This window comes from Manis pentadactyla, chromosome 9 (genome assembly GCF_030020395.1).
Source record: "Manis pentadactyla isolate mManPen7 chromosome 9, mManPen7.hap1, whole genome shotgun sequence".
Lineage (NCBI taxonomy): Eukaryota > Metazoa > Chordata > Mammalia > Pholidota > Manidae > Manis > Manis pentadactyla.
In genome coordinates this window covers 97146759-97172693 of record NC_080027.1, presented here as the reverse complement: position 1 = coordinate 97172693, position 25935 = coordinate 97146759, and the positions used below count along the sequence as shown (strand labels likewise).

The 25935-nt window shown below is 41.6% G+C and overlaps 1 protein-coding gene across 3 annotated transcripts in view; it reads right to left on the bottom strand.

The window, feature by feature from the left end:
• Positions 1 to 25935, bottom strand: part of KIF26B (kinesin family member 26B) — a 453264-nt gene that overhangs the window by 125148 nt on the left and 302181 nt on the right. The gene's annotated exons all lie outside the window — the stretch shown is intronic.

Sequence of the window (25935 nt, the reverse complement as noted above, 5' to 3'; positions counted from 1 at the left end):
ATGTTGTGTCCAGATTTCTGGACTCCATAAACCATGAGAGATAATAAATAATCATTCCTGCTTTAAAGGCACTAAGTTTTGGGATAAATGGTTACACAGCCATAGTACATAAGCCCCCACCCACTCGCCATCTTCTGATTTCCCTTACCCAGCTGCCCTGGCCACTCCCTCCCCAACAGCCCTCATTCTCTTCAACACACTAGATGATCTACTTAGTTGCCATGTTGATTGTCTGTTTCCCTTCTAGAATTAAATCCTAACAGGGCAGAGAGCTCAGACATATTTGTTGAGTGAATAAATGGAAACTGAAGGAAAATATTAAAAGGCCTGGAGAATATAAATCTGGAGGAAGAAGAAGGAAGAGGCTTCTAAAACAGTCTTTAAAAAATTGAATAAATGATATGTGGTGGGAAGTACTTTCCAAGCATGAATGCCAGATAAGTTCATAGGTCATCTTTCTGAATCTCAGAACACCTTGTAAGGAAAAAAAATCTTACTCCCATGTAACAAAGAAATGAGTGTTCTAGAGGAAAATCCAGTCCTTTTAGTATCTGACCTGCATGTGAACATCCAGTGTCTTTAGACAGCAGGTAGATAATAGGTAAGTTACTTAAATTCTGGTGTTTATAATGCATATAAAGGGCCTAGCACAGCACCTGACAGATAGTACTCAATAATGCTATCATCAACATCATGACAGAGATTATTATTGAGCCTCAGTTCCATAATTACAAATATTATTACTGAGCCTCATTTGCATAGTAAGACAGAGCAAAAATAGTACCTACCTACAGACTTCTTTATGAAAATTAAATGAGACTACACGCAAAATATTTCATACATGGGACGTACTTAACAGATGGCACCTTGAAGGAAGAAGCAGTGGAGCCAAGCCTGGATCTCCATCTATGCACCCATATTGCACAGTATCATCTTGGAATATCCTGGAATAGGCAGGTGACAGGCAAAGGCACATTTGGGTTTACAAGTGTAAGGGCTCTTTCTAATAACTGGAGTAACCTGTTAGTGATGGGTCTGCTATATGACATATGACTGTACGTCACTGAAAGTGTCCAAGTAGTGGCTAGAGGGCCACTTACAGGGAATGCCAGACAGAGGAACACACATACTGGGGAAATCAAATGATTTCCAAAATCTCTTCCAAGGCAGAGATTCTGAAATGATTATTAGAAATTTTATTCCATTTAGGGAAGCATCCATCGACTTGAAAGCAGAAAAATAGTAATAGTGGGAATTATTTTGAGAATACATTTAAAAAGTACTTATTTCTTTTTTTTTTTTTTTTTTTTTTTAAATAATTATTTTTTATTGAAGGGTAGTTGACACACAGTATTACATTACATGAGTTTCAAGTGTACAACACAGTGGTAGAACATTTATATACATAATTCTAGGTTCCAGCTATCACCCTACCAGGCTGTTACAATATCTTGACTATATTCCTTATGCTATACATTACATCCCGGTTACTTATTTATTTTACCATTGGAAGTCTGTCCTTTTTTTTTTTTTTTTTTTTTTTGTGAGGGCATCTCTCATATTTATTGATCAAATGGTTGTTAACGACAATAAAATTCTGTATAGGGGAGTCAATGCTCAATGCACAATCATTAATCCAGCCCAAGCCTAATTTTTGTCAGTCTCCAATCTTCTGAGGCATAACAAACAAGTTTTTACATGTAGAACAAATTCTTACATAGTGAATAAGTTACATAGTGAACAGTACAAGGGCAGCCATCACAGAAACCTTCGGTTTTGCTCATGCATTATGAACTCTAAACAGTCAGTTCAAATATGAATACTCATTTGGTTTTTATACTTGATTTATATGTGGATACCACATTTCTCTCTTTATTATTATTATTTTTAATAAAATGCTGAAGTGGTAGGTAGATACAAGATAAAGGTAGAAAACATAGTTTAGTGTTGTAAGAGAGCACATGTAGATGATCAGGTGTGTGCCTGTAGACTATGTGTTAATCCAAGCTAGACCAGGGCAATAAAACATCCACGTATGCAGAAGATTTCTCTCAGAACGGGGGGGTGAGGTTCTAAGCCTCACCTCTGTTGATCCCCAATTTCTCACCTGATGGCCCCCCTGCGCTGTGCCTGTCTTAGGTTGTTCCTCCCTTGAGGAATCTTACCCGTCTCTGGCTAACCAGTCATCTTCCGGGGCCATACAGGGAAATGTGAAGTTGGTAAGTGAGAGAGAAGCCTTATTGTTTGAAAAAGTTAGCTTTTTACTTCTTTGCATATTTATGCCCTGTGGCTTCTATGCCCAGCATTTGTCTTGAGGTATCTTTACCACTTGGAAGAATTATGATACTCGGTAAATTTGATATGAGGCACGAATTCTATTTAAGGGTTGTAATTAGGAAGGAAGAAGAAAAGCTATAGAAGTAGCAGGCGGAAGAAAACATGGGAAGATTGATTATTTCTTTGATATATCTTCTTGTAGAGTAACTTCAGCATGTATAGGTTTTAAGCTACTACTTAAATTGCACACACACATTAACATAATAGGAGTATAGTTACATAACCAAAGCATATCTGTAATTACCAGCCATCTCCAGTGAAACCAAGAAAACCAGTTAGGCACCTTAGGCATTTGTGAAAACTTATCTATGATATGGTGGATATTGTCCAACTGAACTTGAACAGTCTGAGAGAAATCAGACAAATTAAAACAACCCATTCCTGGGGACTGTTCACATGCCATATGTTCTTTTAACAGTAAATAGTTTGTAGTTGTAAGACTTTGGAGCGCTACAATTTACACTTCTCCAAATTCTTGGTTGAGTTCCAACAGTATAGATCCAGTCCAATTTTGTTGTTTTACTGTATGCACAGGCCAGCTTAGATATCTCCTTCCTCATTCCCATGGCAAGTCCAGGAACTGATGGGATGAGTGCATCTACAGCTGTAGCAGTGCGTGGATCTTTGTTGGGGTTTTTTGATGATCATCTTCTGGCATGAGTCTTCCAGAGAGTGCAGATGTTGGAAGTTCTTTTTCATATCGTATCTTAGTTCATTTTCGGGGTAGCCCAATTAGGCTTTGATCCTCTGTATAAACACAAACAGACCCTTTGCCTACACTTTTATATGCCCTTTATACCCTTGTGTAGAACTCGTTGGAGGTTACCACACAGGAACTGCCCTTTTTTTTTTTTTTTTTTTTTTTGCTATCACTAATCTACACTTACATGACGAATATTATGTTTACTAGGCTCTCCCCTATACCAGCTCTCCCCTATAAACCCCTTTACAGTCACTGTCCATTAGCATAGCAAAATGTTGTAGAATCACTACTTGCCTTCTCTGTGTTGTACAGCCCTCCCTTTTCTCCTACCCCCCCATGCATGTTAATCTTAATACCCCCCTACTTCTCCCCCCCTTATCCCTCCCTACCCACCCATCCTCCCCAGTCCCTTTCCCTTTGGTACCTGTTAGTCCATTCTTGAGTTCTGTGATTCTGCTGCTGTTTTGTTCCTTCAGTTTTTCCTTTGTTCTTATATTCCACAGATAAGTGAAATCATTTGGTATTTCTCTTTCTCCGCTTGGCTTGTTTCACTGAGCATAATACCCTCCAGCTCCATCCATGTTGCTGCAAATGATTGGATTTGCCCTTTTCTTATGGCTGAGTAGTATTCCATTGTGTATATGTACCACATCTTCTTTATCCATTCATCTATTGATGGACATTTAGGTTGCTTCCAATTCTTGGCTATTGTAAATAGTGCTGCAATAAACATAGGGGTGCATCTGTCTTTCTCAAACTTGATTGCTGCATTCTTAGGGTAAATTCCTAGGAGTGGAATTCCTGGGTCAAATGGTAAGTCTGTTTTGAGCATTTTGATGTACCTCCATACTGCTTTCCACAATGGTTGAACTAACTTACATTCCCACCAGCAGTGTAGGAGGGTTCCCCTTTCTCCACAGCCTCGCCAACATTTGTTGTTGTTTGTCTTTTGGATGGCAGCCATCCTTACTGGTGTGAGGTGATACCTCATTGTAGTTTTAATTTGCATTTCTCTGATAATTAGCGATGTGGAGCATCTTTTCATGTGTCTGTTGGCCATCTGTATTTCTTTTTTGGAGAACTGTCTGTTCAGTTCCTCTGCCCATTTTTTCATTGGGTTATTTGTTTTTTGTTTGTTGAGGCGTGAGAGCTCCTTATATATTCTGGACGTCAGGCCTTTATTGGATGTGTCATTTTCAAATATATTCTCCCATACTGTAGGGATCCTTCTTGTTCTATTGATGGTGTTTTTTGCTGTACAGAAGCTTTTCAGCTTAATATAGTCCCACTTACTCATTTTTGCTGTTGTTTTCCTTGCCCGGGGAGATATGTTCAAGAAGAGGTCACTCATGTTTATGTCTAAGAGGTTTTTGCCTATGTTTTCTTCCAAGAGTTTAATGGTTTCATGGCTTACATTCAGGTCTTTGATCCATTTTGAGTTTACTTTTGTATATGGGGTTAGACAATGGTCCAGTTTCATTCTCCTACATGTAGCTGTCCAGTTTTGCCAGCACCACCTGTTGAAGAGACTGTCATTTCGCCATTGTATGTCCATGGCTCCTTTATCAAATTTTAATTGACCATATATGTCTGGGTTAATGTCTGGATTCTCTAGTCTGTTCCATTGGTCTGTGGCTCTGCTCTTGTGCCAGTACCAAATTGTCTTGATTACTATGGCTTTATAGTAGAGCTTGAAGTTGGGGAGTGAGATCCCCCCTACTTTATTCTTCTTTCTCAGGATTGCTTTGGCTATTCGGGGTCTTTGGTGTTTCCATATGAATTTTTGAATTATTTGTTCCAGTTCATTGAAGAATGTTGCTGGTAGTTTCATAGGGATTGCATCAAATCTGTATATTGCTTTGGGCAGGATGGCCATTTTGACGATATTAATTCTTCCTAGCCACGAGCATGGGATGAGTTTCCATCTGTTAGTGTCCCCTTTAATTTCTCTTAAGAGTGACTTGTAGTTTTCAGAGTATAAGTCTTTCACTTCTTTGGTTAGGTTTATTCCTAGGTATTTTATTTTTTTTGATGCAATTGTGAATGGAGTTGTTTTCCTGATTTCTCTTTCTGTTGGTTCATTGTTAGTATATAGGAAAGCCACAGATTTCTGTGTGTTGATTTTGTATCCTGCAACTTTGCTGTATTCCGATATCAGTTCTAGTAGTTTTGGGGTGGAGTCTTTAGGGTTTTTTATGTACAGTATCATGTCATCTGCAAATAGTGACAGTTTAACTTCTTCTTTACCAATCTGGATTCCTTGTATTTCTTTATTTTGTCTGATTGCCGTGGCTAGGACCTCCAGTACTATGTTAAATAACAGTGGAGAGAGTGGGCATCCCTGTCTAGTTCCCGATCTCAGAGGAAATGCTTTCAGCTTCTCGCTGTTCAATATAATGTTGGCTGTGGGTTTATCATAGATGGCCTTTATTATGTTGAGGTACTTGCCCTCTATTCCCATTTTGCTGAGAGTTTTTAACATGAATGGATGTTGAACTTTGTCAAATGCTTTTTCAGCATCTATGGAGATGATCATGTGGTTTTTGTCTTTCTTTTTGTTGATGTGGTGGATGATGTTGATGGACTTTCGAATGTTGTACCATCCTTGCATCCCTGGAATGAATCCCACTTGGTCATGGTGTATGATCCTTTTGATGTATTTTTGAATTCGGTTTGCTAATATTTTGTTGAGTATTTTTGCATCTACGTTCATAAGGGATATTGGTCTGTAGTTTTCTTTTTTGGTGGGGTCTTTGCCTGGTTTTGGTATTAGGGTGATGTTAGCTTCATAGAATGAGTTTGGGAGTATCCCCTCCTCCTCTATTTTTTGGAAAACTTTAAAGAGAATGGGTATTATGTCTTCCCTGTATGTCTGATAAAATTCCGAGGTAAATCCATCTGGCCCGGGGGTTTTGTTCTTTGGTAGTTTTTTGATTACCTCTTCAATTTCGTTGCTGGTAATTGGTCTGTTTAGATTTTCTGTTTCTTCCTTGGTCAATCTTGGAAGGTTATATTTTTCTAGGAAGTTGTCCATTTCTCCTAGGTTTCCCAGCTTGTTAGCATATAGGTTTTCATAGTATTCTCCAATAATTCTTTGCATTTCCGTGGGGTCCGTCGTGATTTTTCCTTTCTCGTTTCTGATACTGTTGATTTGTGTTGACTCTCTTTTCTTCTTAATAAGTCTGGCTAGAGGCTTATCTATTTTGTTTATTTTCTCGAAGAACCAGCTCTTGGTTTCATTGATTTTTGCTATTGTTTTATTCTTCTCAATTTTATTTATTTCTTCTCTGATCTTTATTATGTCCCTCCTTCTGCTGACCTTAGGCCTCATCTGTTCTTCTTTTTCCAATTTCGATAATTGTGACATTAGACCATTCATTTGGGATTGCTCTTCCTTTTTTAAATATGCTTGGATTGCTATATACTTTCCTCTTAAGACTGCTTTTGCTGTGTCCCACAGAAGTTGGGGCTTAGTGTTGTTGTTGTCATTTGTTTCCATATATTGCTGGATCTCCATTTTGATTTGGTCATTGATCCATTGATTATTTAGGAGCGTGTTATTAAGCCTCCATGTGTTTGTGAGCCTCTTTGCTTTCTTTGTACAGTTTATTTCTAGTTTTATGGCTTTGTGGTCTGAAAAGTTGGTTGGTAGGATTTCAATCTTTTGGAATTTTCTGAGGCTCTTTTTGTGGCCTAGTATGTGGTCTATTCTGGAGAATGTTCCATGTGCACTTGAGAAGAATGTATATCCCGCTGCTTTTGGATGTAGAGTTCTATAGATGTCTATTAGGTCCATCTGCTCTACTGTGTTGTTCAGTGCTTCCGTGTCCTTACTTATTTTCTGCCCAGTGGATCTATCCTTTGGGGTGAGTGGTGTGTTGAAGTCTCCTAGAATGAATGCATTGCAGTCTATATCCCCCTTTAGTTCTGTTAGTATTTGTTCCACATATGCTGGTGCTCCTGTGTTGGGTGCATATATATTTAGAATGGTTATATCCTCTTGTTTGACTGAGCCCTTTATCATTATGTAGTGTCCTTCTTTATCTCTTGTTACTTTCTTTGTTTTGAAGTCTATTTTGTCTGATATTAGTACTGCAACCCCTGCTTTCTTCTCACTGTTGTTTGCTTGAAGTATGTTTTTCCATCCCTTGACTTTTAGTCTGTACATGTCTTTGGGTTTGAGGTGAGTTTCTTGTAAGCAGCATATTGATGGGTCTTGCTTTTTTATCCATTCTGTTACTCTGTGTCTTTTGATTGGTGCATTCAACCCATTAACATTTAGGGTGACTATTGAAAGATATGTACTTATTGCCATTGCAGGCTTTAAATTCGTGGTTACCAAAGGTTCAAGGTTAGCCTCTTTAGTATCTTACTGCCTAACTTAGCTCGCTTATTGAGCTGTTATATACACTGTCTGGACATTCTTTTCTTCTCTCCCTTCTTGTTCCTCCTCCTCGATTCTTCATATGTTGGGTGTTTTGTGCTGTGCTCCTTCTAGGAGTGCTCCCATCTAGAGCAGTCCCTGTAAGATGTTCTGTAGAGGTGGTTTGTGGAAAGCAAATTCCCTCAGCTTTTGTTTGTCTGGGAATTGTTTAATCCCACCGTCATATTTGAATGATAGTCGTGCTGGATACAGTATCCTTGGTTCAAGGCCCTTCTGTTTGATTGTATTAAATATATCATGCCATTCTCTTCTGGCCTGTAGGGTTTCTGTTGAGAAATCTGACGTTAGCCTGATGGGTTTCCCTTTATAGGTGACCTTTTTCTCTCTAGCTGCCTTTAACACTCTTTCCTTGTCCTTGATCTTTGCCATTTTAATTATTATGTGTCTTGGTGTTGCCCTTCTTGGATCCTTTCTGTTGGGGGTTCTGTGTATTTCCGTGGTCTGTTCGATTACTTCCTCCCCCAGTGTGGGGAAGTTTTCAGCAATTATTTCTTCTAAGATACTTTCCATCTCTTTTCCTCTCTCTTCTTCTTCTGGGACCCCTATAATACGGATATTGTTCCTTTTGGATTGGTCACACAGTTCTCTTAATATTGTTTCATTCCTGGAGATCCTTTTGTCTCTCTCTATGTCAGCTTCTATGCGTTCCTGTTCTCTGATTTCAATTCCATCAATGGCCTCTTGCATTCTATCCATTCTGCTTATAAACCCTTCCAGAGTTTGTTTCATTTCTGCAATCTCCTTTCTGGCATCTGTGATCTCTTTCCGGACTTCATCCCATTTTTCTTGCGTATTTCTCTGCATCTCTGTCAGCATGTTTATGATTCTTATTTTGAATTCTTTGTCAGGAAGACTGGTTAGGTCTGTCTCCTTCTCTGGTGTTGTCTCTGTGATCTTTGTCTGCCTGTAGCTTTGCCTTTTCATGGTGATAGGAATAGTCTGCAGAACTGGGACGAGTGACGGCTGGAAGGACTTCCTTTCTTGTTGGTTTGTGGCCCTCCTCTCCTGGGAGAACAGCGGCCTCTAGTGGCTTGTGCTGCGCAGCTGCGCGCAGACAGGGTTTCTGCTTCCTGCCCGGCTGCTATGGAGTTAATCTCCGCTGTTGCTGTGGGCGTGGCCTGGCTCGGGCAGCTGCTCCAAAATGGTGGAGTCGCGTTGGAGCAGGAGCTGCTGGGAGGCTATTTATCTCCGCAAGGGGCCTCCCTGCTCCCCGCAGCCCAGGGGCCAGGGTGCCCAGAGATCCCGGATTCCCTACCTCTGGATTAAGTGACCCGCCCTGCCCCTTTAAGACTTCCAAAAAGCACCCGCCAAAACAAAACAACGACCACAAAAAAAAACAAGAAAAAAAATTTTTTTAATTAAAAAAAAAAAAATTTTTTTAATTAAAAAAAAAAAGGTGGTCGTTCGTTTTTCTTTATTCTCCGGTGCCAGCCTCAGGCCTCTGCTCACCGGTCTTTCTGCCCTGTTTCCCTAGTATTGGGGTCCCTGTCCCTTTAAGACTTCCAAAAAGCGCTCGCCAAAACAAAGCAGCAAAAAAGCAAAAAAAAAAAAAAAATGGTCGCGCGCTTTTCTTATGCCCTCTGTCGCCCAGCCTCCAGTGCCTGCTCACTGTTCTTGCTGCCCTGTTTTCCTAGTATCGAGCGCCCTGCACTCTGGCCCGGATGGCTGGGGCTGGGTGTTCGGCAGTCCTGGGCTCCGTCTCCCTCCCGCTCTGCCTGCTCTTCTCCCGCCGGGAGCTGGGGTGAGGGGCGCTCGGCTCCCGCGGGGCCGGGGCTTGTATCTTACCCCCTTCGCGAGGCGCTGGGTTCTCTCAGGTGCGAATGTGGTCTGGATATTGTCCTGTGTCCTCTGGTCTTTATTCTAGGAAGGGTTGTCTTTGTTATATTTTCATAGATATATGTTGTTTTGGGAGGAGATTTCCGCTGCTCTACTCACGCCGCCATCTTCCGCCCCTCAAAAGTACTTATTTCTTAAAACATGTATATGAAATATATATTAGGAGGATTCCAGAATTTTTAAATGAATAGAAATCACATTTATAGCCTATGTTCTATAAGGACACTTTATTTTAATTTCGACATCCTTATAGCCAGCTGTTTGATCTGTATTTCACATGTTTCAACTTTGTGGAAGTCAACAGCTTCTGCTCTTATTATATAGCATTTGAATGACATGCAGCTAGGAGAAGGTTAAGGTACAGAAATCATTCATAGATAATTGCATTTTTTCAGGGTAAAGGACAGGCAGTCATGAAGAAATTGAAAAGGTAAAGACATTTTAGCTGTAAGTGTATTTTGTGTAATTAATGCCTTATAAGTTGTTTTCTTCTGCCATGAAAAAAATGAGTGGGTTGTTTTGTAAGATTTCAAATAAAACAAAATAACCTATAAAGCTATTCTAAGCAATATTTGCTTGCCTCATTCTTACCACAGATGGTAAGAATTACCTATTTCTTAAAGCTATTCATCCCAGCACACATCTTTAAATATCCAGGAGCTTCATTTAGTGTTTTGTGCCTTTTATTCCATGAAAAAAATATAGTCTCTCCAGCAGGATGAAATTAATATATACTGAGCATCTATGTATAAAGCTAGAGGTGCTGTGCTAAGCATGATCAGGCTGCAGAAGAAGAGCAAGAGCAAGATTTTTAAACCTTGTAGTTCAATTCTTCCCTCTGGGCTCTACCCCTTTCTCTCCATAGCCTTGCTCACCTCACCCAGCAGAAAACTGTCCTAACATCACTAATGAGATCTGAGTTTAGGAATCAGTTTAGAACTGAGATGATCTTCACCTGGGATGTTTACTTGTTCTCATTGACCAGGTGTACCCAGATCTTTAAAAATGAGGTGAATAATTATTTGATGAAGTTACTTGGTTTAGGTGGGAGAAAGTCCTTGGTCTCAGAGGGGGAACTTAGGGGATTTTTTTTCTTTTTTGCATTTGTGTGATAGACTCATTGTAGGGTATTTATCGGAAAGCCCTCATTAGCAGAGCATCTCATGCAAATAAAATGGGGGTCTCCCATCCTTAGTGTCTAGGGATTCCTGATGAGCAATATTTAACAATCTTTTAAGAATTATTAGCTTCATGAAGAATAGAACTTTCCTTAGGGAACAGGCAGGGGTCATTTATTATCCTTTTAAAAAATTCTACGCACCATGTGCCACTAACCACATCCTGAGTGCATTTCATCTTGTCTGAGGGGGTTGTTCAGATGTGGTGTGCTCAGATAGGTGGTTAAAAGGTTTATAAAACTTAAGGGGTCATTCATGCTCTCCTAAACTGGACCTAGGAATCAATTGGTGAGACAGCAACTGAAAACCCCTCGAGAGGGGGGCAGGGGAGGTCCCTAAATGGCTGCACATCTGCTGCACAGCAAGGGCCCTGACCCCAGAGGGGACGGAAGTAGCAGAATTTCCACTGTCAGCATGTAAAAGACAATCCAAGCTGCCATTTAATGTGACAGTAGCTGGGGCTGCCGTGGGCTACAGCGGCTTATTTACCATTGTCAGATATTTCAATGCTCTGAGGATAAGATGATCTGGTAATGAGCAATGACATGACAGATCACAACAGCTCCTAGGAATCCATGGGGTCAGTGACACAGGGGGCAGCAGAAAATAAAATAGATAATAAATAAGGAGGGTGTGGGACAAGAACCAGTGGTCTGAGGCAAAGCTTCCGGAAACATTTAAGACATCTATCTACACGTAAAAAACACCAGTTATGCTTTCTTTGGAAAGAACACCTGTTTAGAAGTATTCTGCCCCTGCCACAAAGCATGCTGGTCATTTTGGAAACTCCAAACAGGGAAGAAGAGCATGCCCCTTTGACTCTCCGTTTCCTAATTGGCTGTCACTGAGGTCATTTCTGTGTCTCCAGAGACTGAAAAACATATGGATCTTGGGTTTTGTTTTTTTTTATGTAAATGAGCCTTTTCATTAATGCAAGAACACAATTTATGGCAAGACTTCAAATAAAACATTTACTGCTAGGGGAAAAACATGGCTGGCCATTAACTTCAAACAATATTGTTAAAACCCTGCAGCCAAACACTGTTAGAATTTGAAAAAATGGATTGAGTTTTGCAGCGTAAGGCAGAACATTAGCCCATCATGATAATCTCTATGAGTTTACCCTTTTCCTCTCTTAAAATTTTTCCCGTTCTTCAAGGGTTTGGACAAGTTGCCCTCATCAACTACTTCAGCCTTGGGAACACCATCCTTGCCCCTGAAGTCTTAAAGCACTTGGTCTGGAGAGTATGTAGCTTATGTTTGACACAAAATGAGGTGCTGCTTGCAGTGTGGTCTCCTGCTTCTCTGTGTGGTTATTGTTGCATTATTAAGTCACTGGAGGCTCGACACCATGTGTTTTCTTTCTTCTGTTGCTCCCGGACCTGCCCCGTAGCTTTGCACCTGCTTGCAGAGGCGGCATGTGCTCACTCGGTGCTTCTTAATCCATCCAGCCTTTGGAGTTACACCAACACATGCAAGTCCCAAGATTACATAGCCTGGGGTTCTAGATAATGTAGTAGGCCATGGGATGTCCCGGTCTCTCTCAAACATTTCCCACACACTGTCACACCCATCCTCACTCAGCCCAGTGAGGCAAGGTGAGAAGGTTTTTTGTACCACAAATGATAGATTTAAAAAATGAAGGCTCAGAAGGTACCTGATTTTATCCACAGTCACAGAACTAGAGATTCTCCTTCTCCAGATCAGGGTCCAAGTTTTCTGTCTTCTAGGCCTACAGTCTTTCCACTACGTCATGCTATTATGCAACTTGATAAATGAAAGCAGTTATTTCATTTGGGCAAAAGAAAGCCAACTGATAATCATTTGCTAATAAGGAAGACCAACAGAAAAAGTAGCTAGGTATTTTTGTATGTAACTAAAATCAAATCATATGTATGCACTTAACAGTTACTGACACAGTTACCTAGCAACAAAGCTTTATATCACAGGGTGGGGGAATGTCTCAGCTGAGTGAGTTAGGTCTTGCCCAGAATCAGGACTTGAAAGGCAAAGTATATGAAAATGGCTTTGCTAGTCCTACGGCCCCGACCCAGAGCGAGTCCTTGCGTGGCAAGAGCAACAATATGACCCCAACTGCCGCCATACATCCTCCACTGTCCTTTACCAACACAAGCAAGCTAGACACTGCTTAGGCTGCATCTCAGGGCTCCGCATATTCAGTCAGCTGGTGTTTACTGAACGACAATGATGCACAGAACAACTCAGCAATCAATAGGCCAGGACTATCACTAGAGTCAACTTTGGGTCACCCTACAGTTGCTCTGTGTTCAAGAGGCTACTCCCAAATTGCATAGTTGGAAAAAATCCACACCACTCGGCATTACTGATAACTTTATGTTGGCTCCACGGTGGCAGAGATACAGGGAAGCTGGGCAAGTCTGCAGACACACAGCAGATAAAGCCACTACCCAGCTGAAGGCTGGAGCTGAAGCTTTTCCTGAACTGTGCTGTCTGGGCGGCTCACCAGCCACTCCTGCCCGGAGGCACAAAAAAGGGTGAAAAGCAGTATTTGGAAACCGTACTGCTGGTAGATGCTGTCACTCCATTTGTGTCTGGACTTTTTCACGGTCAGAGTAATTAAGGGTAAATAAAAATATTACTCAAGGCAAAAATAATAGGAGAAAAAGGAGCCCATTCACAAATTCCGTTTTTTACAAATCTATTCAAAGTAACACCTTCTTCTCTGCCTAAAGCCAGGCACCTATGAAGGTGTTTGCTGAGCCAAGTTCCTTGTGTGAACATAGAAATGTTTCATATGCCCAAATAAAGCAGATGTTTAATAAGAGAATTAGCTGTTGGCCTACAAGGGTAAACTGAAGTATAAATCACAAATTTGTTATTTCCTGGCTGTGGAAATATAGGTGTTGGAAACACCAAATAAACTCAGTCAGTAGGAGACTCTCTGCATGGCCGAGGCCCTCTGCCTCAAGCTCAGGGGCAGGGTCTCTCCTGGGCTCTGAGAGTGCACATGCCATGGCTCCCCACGCTGTGGTTTCTCAGGGCTCAGCTAAGCTGCTCCGGTGTCACTGGGGTTTGAAACATTTTTTAGAAAGACTCTTTGCTTGCCTTGCCAGGGTTGCCCCCCGAGCTCACTATACATCAGCTGCTCAGAACTGGGCTGTCTGCTGCGCCCCGCTCAGCCCCAGCTGCCTGGCAGCAGGACACCAGCCACCACAGCCCATCTCTCAGCTTCTTTTAATATCTCACTTGGTGGGGACTCTGACAGGACACCTTCCCTGAAGGCCTAGATGCCATCTGCAGGAGGCTGGGCTCCGGACCCCAGAGTTTAGGAACCTCTGCTCTAGTGAACTGAATTTCACCCAGAACCGGACAAGGTGGCTCCAAGCTCCATGGGCAGCCGGAGGACGTGCGGACATTGCCATCACACTTTGCTATCTCTGTATGTCCATCAAACCTAGTTAAGTCAGACCCGGACTGCCGAGATAACAGGTTCCAGGTGAAGACCTAGAAGAAAACACTCATTAAAAGCAGGGAAGTTCTGTTTCTGAGACAGAGTGACCTCAGGGCGATGCAACTTGCTTCAAGCCTCAGCCATCTTTCATATTTCAAGAGCGCACCTCTGCTTTCAAGGACACTGAAGAGGGAATAAACCAGAACTTACTCTCAATTCATGTGGAATAGAAAAGTCTGAGGGAACACACCGCCACTTTGTAAACTGCCTCTGATGCCATGTGACACACATGAGCATGTGATTCATAACTGTCGGCCTGTTTATTACGTCGCATGGTTATTTCTCTCCACACAGACCCGCAAGGCTGCCCGTTTATTCCCTGCAGCCCTAGAGCCGGAGGCTCCAACCCACCAATGCCCCGGTACACTGGCTACAACGCCCGGACAATGCCCAGGGAGGAGAGAGCGCAGTCAGGCACAATGCCGCTATGCACGGGACAGGGCCTTGCCTGCTGTCTGACCTGGTGCCAGTGGCCATGCACCTGGGTGACGACCGAGCCACAGCGGCGCCAATGCTCCCCACACTGGTTCCTCTTACGTAGGCTGTGCCAAGCCCTGGATCTCCGTCTTCCCAGTCTCCGAACTGGCTTCCACATCTCCTGCTTCTTGGCTTCAGTTTGCCAGCTTGACTCCCGCTTACAAACCTCGTTCTCCAGCCTGGACTGACCTCCCTGCTTCCTTACTTGTATTTAAGTCCTCACACGCTTCACCCTGCGCTCACCGACCTTCTTACCAGATGCTTCCTGCCTACTTCCTTCCCTGGCCTGATCTGCCCGGCCCGAACCTGCTTTATACTAGGGAAACTAGGTAGATTTACCTCATCCAGAGCCCCACCTTTACAAAGTGGGCTCAATATGTGAATTAAAGGAATTGTGAACACCTAAGGACACCAGACCCAAGTAAACACAAATTCAAGTTTAAAAAATCATCCCAAACTAGATATATATGATTTTAGAAATGGTATCTTTCATGAACATGAACTGAGAACTGGCTAGTCTTACTGAATGGAATTGATGAAACCATTTAACTACAATCCAGCTATTTCAGTTGCCTATAAATATAGACAGAGAAACAAACATAGGCTAATTAAAGTCCATTCCTGTGGAATGCCAGTGCCTGATTCTTTCTGCTGAGAAACACTGTCTGTAATAAATGTGTATCTAGATAGATAGATATCTTCCACAGTGCAAGAACTATCCAATTCAAATTAAGATTCCTTGAAGGAATAAGCATATTCCAGATAATTTTATTTCAATAATCCAATGAATCTAATGTTCTTTTCATTACATCATGCTGCCTTTCAGATGTTACTCCAGTAGTTTCTAGTTAAATCATATATATATATGCTAATGTAATGTTAAAAGGAAGAAACTGCATGTGATCTACTGTAAACAGCCCATTTAAAAGCCAGGGGTGACCACTAATACCTTAGGAGTTTTCCTGAATATTTATCTTCCCTAGCTGCCTGGTGGAAAATTATCTTGAAGAGCATAAGAAACTGAAAATCAGTCCTGTTTTTCACTCTTTTAATGTCTTTATTTGAAAAGAAACAGTGCATTATTCTCACTTATTTCCCATATTTTGATCATATGAAATTAAAAAACTGACATGAAATTATGCACTTGAGAAATAATTTATTGCCTGAAGCAGCAAACTGCTATCAAGGTGTGATAGCTAGAAATGGACAGTGTTTGCAGAGAAAATAAAACCTTTAATCCGTAACTCTTTGCTCAGTACCTGTAGCTCTTTTAGAGCAAAGCTAATTAATTGTCAATGCTGGGTGATACGCTCTGTGGTTTGGGGGCTTCTTGGTGGATTAAATTTGAATATATAATGGTTGGTTTTATTTGCTAAAGGAAGTAATTTCCTTTTTCCCCTTTAATATCAATATTTCTTTTTGTCTAACAAATAATTTACTATAGTTGAAATCTGAAGAAACCATTAAGTAAGTTATTTCAAAGAACAGCAATGAATATGGGGTCCCCTCTGCATTGCAAGACTCTGAACCAGACCAAGGAGTGGTGCAGAAGTGCCTGCCCCTGACTTTGCTGCAAGTCTGGGTGGCTACTCTTAGGCTGCAGGTAGCTCAGAAGCCCCACTAGAGGGAGAAAGGTGGAAATTCACATCCCCTCCTCTGACTTCTGTGCTGCCAGGTCACTTGGGATGGAGTCTCTGTGGATGGCTGAAAAGCACACTGCAGGAATGCACTTTGCCACAGGCATGTTCAAAAGCGCTGAAGCAGAGGAAGAAGGCAGCTTTTGTGTTCAATAAACTAGAGCCACGATCTCCATGGACAGATGGCCTAAGACGAGAGGTCACAGCAAGGCAAAAATGACTTGTGAAAGGAGAAAGCATCTACAGTCATCATGGACGCTTGAGAGTGCGGGGACAATTCCTCTTGCAACTTTGCATCAAAGCTGCTAACAAAGACCTGTAAGTTACTTTTTGTGGCATAGTACTTGCTTATTTGATTATTTTTGCAGGTGCAGGGCAATTAAGCTAGGAAGGAGCATGGGAAGGGAACAGGAGGTAGGTCTGGGATGCTCATCTCCTTGGTAGGACATGGACTTGAGCTCTAAGGACGGACTCCATCCATCCCTCGCCTTCTGTTTCAGCACTATACTTACTCTAATGCCAAGCCTGATGTTATGTGTATGTGATGCATGAATGCATGTGTGTATGGCCTGGGTAATGAGGGAGAAGGCAGGAAAAATAGTAAAGAAATTACAAATAAGAAGACAACTCGGTGGATTCCTCGCAAGTAATTCATCTTTCTCAACTAAATCTTTATTACATTCTTCACGGTTTCCTTTTTTGTCTTGGAGTTAATAAGCATTTTTGAAAAGAACTATCAAATGCTGAAACATTACTATAAAGAAAATAAATTATTTTGAAATAAATTGCAGGCAACAGAGAAATTTATCAAAATAAAATGAAGATTTTGTTCACATTTCCTGGTTAACTCTGTAAAGAAGCCTGGACTATGTTAAACTGCACATTTAACTAATATTTACTTCAGAAGGCACATTATTTTTAGGTAGGTGAACTCTACAATAGGTAAAAATTGTATGTTTTATGCTGAGTTACCCTTTGTTAGAATCCTAGGTTACATGAATCCCATTTGTGCAGATCTGAGAGCACGGTATTTTAAGTAGCCATAAGGTTTAAAGTATTATCTCAACTTTACTAGCACATTGTTAATGATAATTACAGTTTTCTGACACTGAATCCTTGGCTAAGAATAAAATTCCCAGGCCTGATACTATCCTAAGGAAAATAATATTAATGTTCTGATAGAACAGACTGTGTGAAAATACCTGTTGTCTAGATCAGCTGCGTCTGTGAATATAGTCATGGACAAAATGCAGTTCATGTTACATAATCAACCAACCATCTTCTCGTGTGGATTCCCACATTCACATGACAGACATGCTTCTATAAATTGCTTGTAATTTGAGTTTTTATTAATTGAATTTTATTTCCCATTGATTCCTATTAAAACTTCAGATATTTTATCTTTATGAATGATATTGAATTGAGAGTGGCTACAAACACTTTATCTTCAAATTTCTGTGCTTTCCTTTGACTCTGTCAAGCAATAACAGCCAACGCAGAGTTGTCCAATGCTGTAAAGACACACAGAACTGACACCTAAAGCATGACTGAAAATTAAGAAATGGTTAAGAAACATGTAAGATATTTCACTTTTTATATTAGCTTGTGGCTCCATAAAAAGGAACCACTTATTTTTCAAGACATACAACCACAGTTTAGATCTTTTATAGTATTTGAATATAAAAAATATTTGGTTTAGGTTTGCAGCTTGGAGAGCCTTCGGCATGAAGTGGCACCTGAAGTCATGAGACTGGAGAAGACAGCCAGGGAGGTGAGGAGTCAGAAAGTGGCCCAGGAGAGAACCATGAGAAACCTCCACATTCAGTGAATGATGGAAAAGACGAGAGAGCAAAGGAGCCTGAAACAGAGCAGCTAGAGCAAAGGGAAAGCTGGAACGAGGGTCAACAAGGTGAGATGGTATGAACAGTCCAGAAAAGACAGAGAATGAAAAGTGTTCACTCTTCTAGAATAGTGAGTTCATTGTTGACCTTGAACAGGGTCAGATGAGAGGTGGCGTACATTCCAATGCACTGAGAAGTAAGTGGGGGCTGAAGATGCAGAGGTCTACACTATTGTTTCGAAAAATTAAACTATAAAAGAAAAAACATTATCTATATTATATATACATATATATTTTAGGTCTTTACCTAAATGCTGTGTATTGAATTATGATGCTATTGTATGCCTTTGTTTTTAAAAGGTTGATAAAAAAGCATCCATAAAAAGTAATTTCTATATCCTATAGAAACTAAAGGAGATATCTTTCATCTTACCATCCATGCACTTATTTATTCATGTTATTCTACAAAAACTGATCGATCCCCTACCATTTATAGGTCACTATACTATTACCTAATGTTCCCTACATAAGGATCCATAAAAATATTTTCCAAGAAAGAGCAGGCATCTCCAGATAAATGCTATGTGTCACTTCATGGGTCAAGAGTAATACAACCCAATATAAAAACAAAGGCTCTGGACTCCAGAGAGCCTTGGTTCAAATCCTGGCTTTGCCATTTCCCGAGCTGTGGATGGAAATAATGACACACATTGCAAGGGTCTGGTGTGAAGATGAAAAGCGTGAGGTATAGAAAAGTGGCCATGAGGATCTGCACACAGAAGGAGCTCAGCAAACGTCTCGTTCCCTTACCCTTTCACTCCTTTTAGATACATCTGCCTTAGTTCCATGAAATTCAGAGCCTTCATGTCAAATTACAATAAGCAACTTGGTCCAGGAACTGGTCTTTCTCTCTCTCTCCCTCTCTCTCTCTCTCCCCCTTTCCATCTGGTTTCCAATAAATATTTTAAGATCTAGTTTATTTTATAAGTATTCAGTTTTATAAGTCACTTTAAATCATTTTGAGGATGCTGATAAGGTATAAATCCTTAAACAGATGTAATAGGACCACCGATTATCACCTTCACCAAGACACTTTAGGCAGTGTTCTGGGGCACCCAGAGGGCACGTGTGCAAAATAAATACACATGCAAACCCAAAATGCTGTGTTAAGCAAACTAACACAGCCATTCACTGGGTTTCTAGGTACTATTTTCTCACTCTTTTATCAAGTTTGCTAAGAGAAGTTCACATCCAATGCCATACTATATAATAATACTAGTCAAGTCTTGAAGTTCTTTCGAAGTTAGCTCAGCTAGGTGGGTCAAAATTTAGTGAGGTACTGCTGTGAGTCTAGATGATCAGATGATGGCTATTCTGTTACCTCATTCTAGACTAGAAAATTCCTCAAGAATGCCTTCAGGCCTCTGATTTCAGACCTTGAGGAATCTACAGTGAAATATGAGTGGAGAAAAGAATGATGTAAAGGAAGGTTTATGATTCAGCATACACTTCAGCAAGCATTTGCTTAGTGCTATTGTACTCAAGGATTTCAGAGTTGCCTCAAGAGGCAGAGATGAGACATTGTCAAGAGTACAATTTGAGTACAGTCTATGCAGCTGTATGGTCTGGGTTCAAGTCTTCTTTCTGCCATGCCTCACTCTGTGACCTTGGCCAGGTTCCCTAACTTTTCTGTACCACAGTTTCCTCTGCCTTCAACAGGACATGAGAGTGACTGCCTCATGGAGTTGAGAGATTTAAATGGGTATATATAAATATATCTTAGAATGGTTCCTGGCCTATAGTAAATAACCAGGAAATGCTTGTTACAATCATTGCTATAATTAAATGCTAATATGAAAGCTCTATCCTAAGTTTCTTTTTAGAGATTCTTTCCCATAAGCTTCCAAAAGTACAAATCATAAAAAGCAGCAAGGTGAAAGAGATGCCTTTGCTAATAGGCCCTGTATTTTAGGTCAACTGAATACGTCCACCAGGTTTATCAATACTGCAATGGTCTTTGGTATCTACTCTGATGTGTTTCAGGTCCTGGGTCTCTTGAAAATGAGTTTTGGTTGTGCTGTTGGCTGGGAGGGACTTATTTATAGCTAAGAAAGGTCAGAAAAGAGGACAACCTCAATATGAGCCAATAAATTGGGGTCCTCTACAGACGTAGCAGATGTCAGGAAAGTCTCTATCAGTACAGTTGCTTTGGCCTGAAAACCACGAGCTGAAACTAGATTCTTATGTAAGCCATGTGTCTGCAGCCTTTGTGCGCTGGAGGCAATTACTCACTCCGTAGTTTCTCCTCTGACAGTGTGTCCTCATGCCGGAATGACCAAGGGCAGGACCACTGATTATCACCTTCACCAAGACACTTTAGGCAGTGTTCTGGGGCACCCAGAGGGCACGTGTGCAAAATAAATACACATGCAAACCCAAAATGCTGTGTTAAGCAAACTAACACAGCTCAGTTTAAACTGACCCACGATTTATATAGGGTGTAGACAGCATCACTTGCCCTGATGCACTGGAAATAAGTTGTCTGGGCTGCATAAAGGCTGGTAGAACCTGACCACCACGTCTCTCACACCAGCCAGGCACCTGCCAGCATGGACCTTGGTGAAGGGGAGGAGTGGGCTGGAAGTGTGGCTTGCCTCACTGTCCACCACAGGACCAAAGGCTCCCTAAAGTCAGTAGTCACCTCTACCTTTCCCACAACTGAGTTCCCAACATTGCCGGTCCTTAGTGTGCCCTATGTAAACACAGATGGACCCCAGGTCCCTGACTCTGAAGAAGAAAGTCCACCTGCCTGTCTTCCTGACAGGGTCAGCCCTTTGGGCCTCGCAGGCCTCCCATCAACAGAGGAGCTTGCAGACACTGATCCCAGTGGGAGAGAGTCATTTAAGGATTCCTCCAGCCCAGAGGTTCTGCACAGCTATATTCTGGGGCATAACTGGATATATTTAAGTTTCTAAATATCTTCCAAAACAAGTCTGTCAAGTTATATTAACGGGCTCTTCATCATCTGTGGGAATGTGATCATTTTTTACCTTATAAAGTAAGATTCTGTGTATGGCTGTTGTCAGGGCTCAGCACCTCCTAGCCTTCTGGGCACCCCCAGACTCACCAAGGGCTTTGCCTCCCACCTCCACACCCACACCCTCCCTCCCCACCTGCAGCACCCCCTAAGGAGGGCATTCAATCAGGTCTGACCCTTAACATCTGCTCCGGAGGAAGCTTTGCAGATGAGGACAAGGATTTCTGTGAATTTATTGCCGACAATGGTGCCTCATACACAGTAGGCACTCCATAAATGCTTATAGAATGAGAGAATGAATGAACAGATTTTTTTTTAAGGTTTGCTGGCTTCTTAAATGATGTTAATTCATAAAATATTTTGTGGTACGGGGTTTTGCAGGCCATTATGTTCACAAAACAAATATAATTAGTTGTGCTCATTATAATTATTTTTTTGCATCATTATTAGTCTGTGTCCAACATTTGTTTTACCGAGCCTCTGGGGGAGGGATGTTTTTGAAATTCCCTGCTGAAGCAGACATCTTCACTGAGTTCTCCAGGACTTAAGGGCTGTGGACTTCTGTTTCATAAGGTTAATTCCAAAAATCAATTTGATTAGACATTTCCCCCCTCCCCATTTCTGACCTATAGAAAAGAAACCATTTGCTGCCAGACTAGCTGGGAAGGGCTCTCTTTCATTCCTCCAGAGGGGGCTCAAAGTCCATGCTTCCTTGGCTTATCCCTGGGGTAATTCTCAGGATGAGATGCCTGTAGATACTGCTCACATTTCTTGTTAACTAACTGATGAAACTTTTTTAAAAAAAAGATATATTGATCAAAATTACATTTTCAAGGTAATAGTGTACTTGAACACTATTCTCTTATTAGTCTATCAACAAATGATAAATCAACGGTTCCATTCTAACACTGCATTTCCCCAGAATAAAAATGGGTTAAACCAAACGCTTAATTTTTACCTAACTTTTTTCTCTAGTTGGATGCTCAAAGCTTCTTGAATAGAACTAATGTGACTGGATAAACCCAAGTAAATCCAGCAGATTCTCTATTTCAAGGCATAATCGTTCATTTCACTAGGAAATAATTCCCATTTTTGAACTTCCATAGATCTCTTTCATTATATCAAAAGTAATGCCCTGTTTATATTTTTTACATTCTTGTCTTACCTCTTTGCAAAACCTATGCTCCTAGAGGGTATAGCCAGTACCTCATTCAAATATGTATCCTACATGTTGCCAGGACTTTATGAACAATTCTTGAATGAAAAAAAAATGGTACATAAATGAATCCAAGAATCGGAGTCTGAGAATGCTGTAGTTCTCACAGGCTCTGCTCCCAGAATTTTAGCATTGGTTCCACTCCCAGAGTGCCATTCTTCAAAGATTTGAAAGTCATCAAAATACATAATCCCTAGGGATCCTCCCAGTTCTAAAATGCTATTGCTTTTGTAATCTGTAAACTGTGATGCTTTGACTTACTATTAAAAGCATCCAAAACATATTCCACCCTTCTTGGGTGTTTTAGAAGGTTCATTAGCATGTTTTCCCACTACCGTCAATTTTGGGTGTGCACCGGAATAAATTAACGAGTTAATAGAATGCTAACAGATAGAGTGTTTACTACAACTGTAAAAAGACTCTGTTACCTGAAATGTGCCATAAAATCCCGTATTTTACTATGGATAGTTTTCCAGGGACTTCTCACATTCCAAGTGACATCAAGTTGTTTGGACTCAATCTCCTGTTCTCTCTCCTAAACAGATCCTCTGCTTCAACCAATAATTTTTAGGAAATGGATATACAAGTATAATGAGTTAACAATAGCCTGAGACCACCCAGCCACTCAGTCACAGAACCAAGGCTCTAAACACACAGGTGAGAGTCCGTTCCTACATCCTCTCCTTTGTACCCATGATCTACTAGTTCCAATCAGCTGTGAAAATATGACATGATTTTGAATCTTCACTGATACAGTTGCTGCTTCATCATCATTAAACCATCCTGTTTAATGTGATCTATTACTAATCACAGCCTATTTTGAGAATCTGGAAAATATTTAGTTTTATTCATCATGCAGTATGAATATAACTACATGACTCTAATGTGCTTTCAGGCTTCTAGGCATAAACAGAGACTCATGCCAGTTCCTCTGTCTCAGATGCCCTCCCTTCCCAGCAATCTGCCTATTCATCCTTCCAGTCACAGCTCTAATGCATGTGACTCCTTCCCAACCAGCCAAAGGAGAATTTATTCTTTTCCTCCATATGCTCTGATGGTATTTTACTAATAGTGGTATGTTGCAGCTTATCACAGTGTATTCCAGTAGAATTAGTTTTTGACTTAACCACTCCTCTCCCTGATTCACTTTTGAGTCCCCAAAACCTTACAAAGTGCCTGTAACATATTAGGTGCTCAGTAAATGTGAATTAAACACCTGCTTCTTGTCCTAATTTTGATCTGCAGGCTTACCTTTTAAAATTACACATATAGTAAACTGTTCATGTGATTTTTATTAAGTTCTCCATAGAAGTTTAAACATACTACAATAGGGATTGAAATTTGTATAGATTTAATCCATGTTGCCAAATCTGTGTTACCAAAAGCTAATTGCTGGCAACCATTTTTTCCTGTCTCCATTTATATATTTCTACTCAACCATTTTCCTAATCCAAGCACCACAATGCAAAATTTTGCCTACACATAGTGATCAAATACCAGGAGAGAAAGCCCCCTGACAGTAGGGACATGGGAAGACAGCAGCCATGGAGGACAGCATGAGGTCTTTGAAGAGCCATCAGCCCACTCCCCCTCCCTTCTCCCCACTCACCAGCTTTTAGTGCCCAGTATCCAGGGACAGTCTGGCAACTGGAACTTTGTGTTCAGCTGACGAGAATGTGCAAATGACAGTTTTGGCTGTCAAGGAGCTTATTACCTAAGCGAGGAGCTTACATATTTATGAGCTGCCATCTCAGATTTGTGGCTTTGCACTCTTCCTCAATTTCCCTTTAGAGCAGCCAATAGACACAGAACAGCCTTGCAGGCTCATTCCCTCACCCCACATCTCCTCCCCCACACCACAAGGCAGCATGTGGCTCATCTGTGCAGATACCCGAGGGTCAAAGGAAAGTGGAAAATGAACCCACACAACTCCTGGGCTGGACCTGAAGAGGTGAATAATAGACCCACGGAGTATTCACTGGAGAGGCAGAGGCAGCTGCAGAGGGGCGTTTCCACACACATGTGCAGCATTGACACACATCCCTTCAGAGTGGTCTGTTAACAAAGCCTGATCTTGAACATGATCTCGGTTGCCCTCTGGGCCATCTTGTGGCTCTGCATCAGGACTGGCCACTAGGAATGACTATTTCTATTAAATATACATTTTTTCCCCCACAAAGAACATTTTCTGCTTGTTTCATCATGTGCCAGATCTCAGGCATTGCCATGGAACCTGTAACCTCCAGTGCAAGGGCTCAGGAAATGCAACGAACACCAAAGTTTGAGGCTGGAACCCAAGCCCGGGCTTGCTGTACTCAAAAGTCCCTGCTCTTCCCTGGGCTTGTCTGTCTCCACGATGAAGCTGAGGAAGTGGGTGAGATGTGTGTTCTGTGCCCCAGGACCCCTTTTCTTTCTCTCCCCCAACTCTGCTCTTAGAAACGGGATCTGTAATCACCCCAGGTGAGTTACAGAGTGATCCCTCCCATGGGCACTGGCTTTCAGACTCTTATCTCTCATGTTGGAAAGAAAAGTTTTGTGCCTCACAGTTTCAAACATCAGAGCCTCTGGCCCACATAAAGCCTGCCCTGCTTCTATGACAAAGAATGTACCCGTACTGCAAGGACAGAGCAAACAAAGAATATTGTTTTGTTTCCCTAAAACTGGTGAATCTTAGTATCCAAGAAACCAACTAAAATATTGGTACTAAAAATACACCATGTCTCATATAAATGTAAAACTAAAGATGGCCACATAGCACTCTACTCATCAAAGCCTGTCACAAACATTTTTTCATTTTATCTTCATCAGGCCCTATGGGAGGTGGGGCAGAGATTCTGTTCATTCTTTCTTTCATTCACACATCCATCAGCAAATGTTTATGAGATTGAGCAGGGTCCTGGGTTCCCAGCAGATGCAGAGCTTCCAGCAGAGGGGTCACTCTCGAGGTGGGTGCAGACAAGCAAGAGAGGCACCCAACGGTGTCTCCATGGCAAAGCCTCTCATGGAGAGAAGCAGATGCTGCAGAATTGCAGAGAAGAGGGCTGGACCCAGGCACAGGGGACCAGGGAAGGGGTTCAGAGAAGAGAAGAAAGGAGTCACCAAGAGCAGGGCCGAGGCACCAGCATGAATCTTGATGGAATAACCCATTTAGGGAAATGAAGTTTTTTCATTTCTGGAGCACAGGGAAGGGGTGGGAATTTCTCATAGTCACACAGTTAGTTCCTAATAGAGTTAAGATTCACCCACCCAGGTCCTGACTCCTTCTCTGGTGCTCTTTCCATCCTAGGACCCCCATCACTTAGGAGCTGGGTCCTCTGTCAAAAGTGGCTGACAGCTGGGCCCACGGCTGACAGAACACAAGGATAGTGTCAACAAGGACATGAGCAGGCTGAGCCCCACATTTAATTCTTGCACATCTGATGAGGTAAGCTTTGCGTGCATTTTACTGATGCAAAGAGTGGAGCTTAGGGAAGCTGAGTGATTTACTGGTCACCAGCTCAAACATTCCTCTGATCAGGAAAACTTGGTAAGGCATCTTTCACAGGTCAACTCTCTTCTCCAAATTTACTGAAGACAGGTTTCTCCCTTGCAGCCTCTCCAAGGGAAGAGGTGGGGGGGGGTAGGGGGAGATGCTGTCATGTGTGAACATGCCATGGCTCTGCAGCAGAGCTCCCCAGGAACCTGAGGGTTCCCTGTGGCGAAGATTCCAGTAGGAAGAATGCAGATCATGGTGAGAA